The 5,636-nt window shown below is 32.0% G+C and overlaps 1 pseudogene; it reads right to left on the bottom strand.

Annotated features, from left to right (window-relative positions):
- Positions 1-295: 295 nt before the first annotated feature.
- On the bottom strand, positions 296-2,812 carry LOC129301237 (BTB/POZ domain-containing protein At5g03250-like; annotated as a pseudogene).
- Positions 2,813-5,636: the final 2,824 nt, after the last annotated feature.

Below are 5,636 nucleotides of genomic sequence, written 5' to 3'. Positions count from 1 at the left end.
AATAAAAAGAAAGAAAAATGAAACTTTGCATCATTCTTTCCTTGTTCATTTTTCTCTATCACTTGATGTCTGTTTAGGCAATCTCCTCACCCTTATTTTTCCAGTTCCAAAGTTCTTGCAAGCAACAATAATACTAACCCAGAGGGATCAAGATCTTCACAATTGTAATTAGCTACGGCGTTGGACATTTTGAAAATTTTTTATTATAATGCCAAATCGTCCAGTCAATCGGAAACAAGGAAGATGAACAGAAACACAGTTCTAGTAGTAACTATACAATCCAACATGGCCTTACCTTAAGGTATACGTCAATTGCATGATATAAACCATCCCAAGTGGCCTGGCATAATCTGGAATTGCAGCAGCAAGTGCCTGAAACTTGGGCAACTTCAAATTAACATCTGGGGCCACCTCAGCAAGATATCCGTCCACCAAATTTGCCACCATTGTCATCGTTGTCAATGTATCAGTCTCACCAATCAATGGCCCTCTTCAATTATGCAAGGAGAAGCCGATACAGATGCAGGCTGGTATATTGACAAAAAATGATCAAGACCCTCTGAATGCAGTCTACATCATAGAGAGTCTCAACTGAGTATCCCATATTTGGAATGAGAAGATCCACAAGCATAGCCTGATCTAGTTGAGCTCCTACCCTTTTCTCCAAATGTTCTCTGCATGATGAACTTGCATGTAATATCATGGCTGTGCGAAGCCCTAAGCAGATTCTTGGAGGATGTGACCCCCCGCTTATTAGGAAGGAGGCTCACAATTTCTTCCAGTAGAGCCCTTTGATCTGCTTCGGAAGTGGTAGAAATGGTTGTCCCTGGGTTGAGATGATTTGCATCGTTGAAGCTTGATTGCCTGTTCATCAGGGGAAGAAACCTCCTAACATAATATACCAGAGATCCAGCAATACTCTCAGGTTTCATACCTTTTGATTCAATGGCTAAAATTAGTCTTTTATATAGAGGTAGGCTAAGAAGGACACATCTCATACCACCAATTTTCACCTAAAGACGGGGGTTTAATCTCAGAAGAAATACCATTCCACAACATAGCTGCTTCCGGACTCTGTGTGCTATTACGTGCTGCCATGGGCCAATTGAATAAGCTTGGATCTGAACAAGCCTTCATAGCCAAGGAATCAATGCATCTTGAAACATATGGAGATCTTCTGCATATGACTGGACTTCTTCACATGTTTCAAGAGCTTTTATGGAGTCTGGCCAATTACTGAAAACTTCATCAAGTAAAGCCTCTGTCTGTGATATAAGATTCCCTTCACCATAATTTTCAGTCATGTGGAGAGTATTCTGCTGCACATCTGAGGCTGGCTACATTTAATGCTGTGATTTCTATTTTAACACCATAGCAAACTTGGTTACAAGCTCGAATGTTTTAGCTCCACCAGGCACATCATGAAGTTGCAAAAGGCAAGTTGATCCATCCTCATTTGGGAACTCGGCAATGAGTTTTTTTAGTAGCCCACTTCTAGAAAGCAATGGGAACTGCATAAAGATCACAAATGGGAAAGAATCTAAGTTCCAGCATGAAAGTGTAGTTGCGTCCAGTTGACTGAGAGCCAAAAAATTTAAATAGAAAAATCAATGAAGAAGTGCACGCATAGAAGAATCCTTTTCAATAATCAAAGTTCAATTAAAATATGCACCTTGTGGAGATAAAAGGACATCTCGCCTACTTCAATGATAACATCACTTGGAAGTCCTGATGTGCAGATCCTGCATGTAAATGTAAAATAAAATAAAGACGGATATGTCGAGCACAAAATGACATTGTAAAGGCATTTCCCAGATAACAGTATCCACTCATGAAAGCAATAAAGAATCCAACAAGTTCAGTATGCTATAGACCTATGAAGATGAGTTGTTAGGTGACTGCCCACTACTCTACAACAAAGTCTATAGTTGTAAAATGAGTTACAGAAAGTGCCAGTAAACACACTAGGGCATTGGATCTGATATCTCTCCCTGATTATAACGAACAACACTTCATGAGAAAAGTTTATCCATGTGAAACCTCGTAATGATTTTACAAGTTGTTATGTCCATAACAGGTTTATAAATTCTTGCTTTGCACGTTTAGTATAAAATCATTGTCACTTAATGTGATCGACCATGTTATAAAAAAAAAAAACGAACGAAAAAACCATTCGGGTATTTCCTGTGTTCTGCTATGGGTAGTATTAATGTATTATAATGTATGCCAGGAAACAATCAGCAACTGGCATTTCCCTCTCAGGCTGCTCAGGAGATGGCATGGCATGCACCACTTCCATTTTTCTCTTTGCAGGGCAAGAAATTAGGGATCAAATTGACAAGCATTTTAAAAACACTCAGGAGAAAATTTCTGCGTTTTGATCACGAAGTCAGTAATGTATGATATGACTAGAGAGAATTTGGGGACGATACTTAAGAACCTTATGCATTTTGATCAACAACTAAAATGCCTGGTGAGTTTAGAAAAAAAAAAAAAAAAAAAAGAGGCTGAAGAATTACAGAATGTATATTGATCAAAGAACAGCATGACAGCACCAAATAAGGAAAGACTCACCAAGATTGGCCTTCTAGGCGGAAAGATTCGGACTTGGATCCCAGCTTCAAGAACGCCATGTGTTGGAGGTCGTTGAATGGGAGAAAGGTTGGAAGTTAATTTAAGGGAAAGAGAAAGATGAGGAGAGAGAGGAAATGGGAAATGGGGGTGGAGGAGGAGGAGGAAGATGAAGTAGGTGGGGAGTGAGAAATGAGGGCAGAAGAGTGGAGTAGTTTCATAGCGAACGTACCGGAGGAGAGGTAGCGAGTCTCAAGCTAGTAACTGAAGCAGCGAAAGAAACGGTTGCCTTGGCTCTATGGAAAGCTTGATTCCACTCCTTTCTCGCTCCCGCTCCCACAACTACTTGAGAAGCACTTTCTAGCTCATGTCAGCTTCAAATGTTGCCCACATGAAATGCCACGTCACCCTCCCAAATTTGTTTCTATTTAAGGGTTTTTTTTTTGGACAAGTTTCTATTTAAGTTTAACCAATCTCATGTGAATCTTTGCTATCGTATCCTTGTTTGCCCAAAAAAAAAAAATCAAATAGACTTTGGCTCTCTCAAATTTCAATAGAAATTTTATTTTCATTTTTTGATCAAATTTATTAAGTTTATTTCATTTTAAAATGACCTTAACTAAAAAAAAATCACTTCAATATATTTTCTTCTTTTCGTGCCGTCAAATTGAAAATATTTTGCGGCGATTTTCAAATTAAGAGATTAAATTAAATCGTACAGTAAAGGCTCAAATGAAAATAGCCTCTAAGACAGTAAGGGAGAATATTAAAAATATAATTACAAATAAAAGTAAATTTTTATATCAATTGTTAATGTCTATATATATACCTATAAACCTATATGTGGAGCAAAATGTGAGGAATGATTTTTAGTAGCCTATAAATAATAGGAAAATTACATACAAATCTCATTCAACATAGTTAATTTATTTCAGGTCATTAACAACTAAACTTGAAAGAATGACAATACATTTACCTAAAAGTAGTTAATTATATAAAGTGAGACCTTAAAATATTTCTTTGTAATAATATTTCTTGTCATAATATTAATCTCATACAAGCCCTGTTATGTATGAGTCGTTAATAGCATTACATCTCTCAATTATTTACTCAGAACAAACTGCGTGAATATTATGTGCTTGTATTTAGAGTTATTGTTCTTTATTTTTATGTAAAATAAATAAAATTCTTTTAAATTATATAATAATAATTTAATAATCCCTTAAAATGTTATAATATTAATGAAGTTTATAAAAACCTTTTTGTAATAATTTTTTTTAAAAAATATATATTTTACCCTTATCAATAAATTATAATTTTTTATTTAATTATTACGATTTTTTGAAAAAAGTTGTGCTTTTGTTAAAAAAGTTGTGATAGTAGTTTGTTATTTTAAAACTTATTTTTTAATAATAAAATTTACACTTTATAATTTATAATTTTTTATTTAAGTCTTGCGATTTACAGAATAAAAGTTGTTAATCCTTAAAAAAGTTGTGATTAGAGTTTTTTTTCAATAACAAAAATTACACTTAATAAGTTATGATTTCTTATTCATTTTTTGTGATTTACAGAACAAAAGTTATAATTCTTTAAATAAAAATTGTGATTGGTTCTTGTTATTTTTAATAAGGATAAAAATGTTTTTTAAAAAAAGTTATTGACAAAAAAGTCTTTAGAGACTTCGTTAATATTATAACATTTCGAGAGATTAAATTTTTATTTATATAATTCAAAAGGATTTTGTTGTCTTTTTTTCTTATTCTATTGCTATCAATTTTATTATTATTGCTGTAGTTGTGTGTTGTCATTTCTTCTCCCCTATTTTCTCTGCTGTCTAATTTTAATCTTAAACTTCTCATTCAATTTTTTGTTCAAATTAAATCAGATATATTCCGGTCAAGGACAGTTTGTCTCGTTATTATTTTTTTTCCGCGCTGCAAGGGAGGGAGATATATTAAACGGAATGAAGTTGAGGATGAAAATAGACGCTTGAACGGCATAGTAAGTTTAGCCTAATCACTTTTATATAATACAATCAGTACATCATCAAAAGCGTTTGGACTTTGAAGCAGCCATATCCATAAAGTCTTTCCAAATGGAATCGGATAAAAAATCCGAAAAAATTCATGGTATCGAGGGTGGCAAACAAAAAGAATATTCAAAGGAAAAGAAAACTGTACAAGTTCTAATATATTCACGCATCATTTAAATTTTTTAGACGATAGCGTTGCCACTCGAGAGATGGATAGATGCAGCATTGTCAATCAGGAGAATAAAAGAAAAAATAAAGAAAAAATGGACTTTTAAAAAAATATAATAATTAATGGATTTTTTTTAAACAAAATTTTTTAGATGAATCAAGTTATGGGTTAAATCCTTATCAAATTTAATTTTAAAAAATTTCATGATCACATTTCCTTTTATTAAATTTGGGCATTGACATTCCCTTTTTGTTCTCAATTAGTGTTGTGCTATATTGTCAATATCGAGTTGACCTTATAATTTAATATTTTTATATTTTCAACTTATAAAATCATGTTAACTCACTCATAAACTTTAAACTAAATACAAATTAGTTAAACTTATAAGTTTATTATTTTTACATTTCTAACTTACAAAATCATCTCAATTAATTCACAAACTCAAACTAAATGCAAACTTGATTAAAATCATTAAGCTCGTCAAATTTTTTAGTTGAACAAATAAGTATATACTGTAAAGGATTTAATTTCATAAAATTTATAAGACTTGGTCCAAAAAAAAACTTAAAATACAAAAATAATTAATAATAAAAAAAGAAAAAAACAAAAATATCAAAATAAATTCCTTTATTTTAAAATTTTTATGTCTCGTGTACGATAATTTATCAATATATATGAGTTTAATTTTAATGATTTGCATTTTAATATATTTAAATTAAATTACAATCATATTTTTATAGTTATTTGTTAATAAAGATAAACTCTTATGAATTTAAAATATGAGTTTGCGATACAAGTTTATTTCTATCATGAATCTACTTAAACTCATAAATTTAAACAACCTTGCTTGTGTATAAATAA

This window comes from Prosopis cineraria, unplaced genomic scaffold, assembly GCF_029017545.1.
Source record: "Prosopis cineraria cultivar Desert tree isolate PC_DT_omini unplaced genomic scaffold, ASM2901754v1 PC1976, whole genome shotgun sequence".
NCBI classification, from domain to species: domain Eukaryota; kingdom Viridiplantae; phylum Streptophyta; class Magnoliopsida; order Fabales; family Fabaceae; genus Prosopis; species Prosopis cineraria.
Note: the sequence above shows the minus strand (reverse complement) of the source record. Positions and strands in the feature narration are given on the sequence as shown.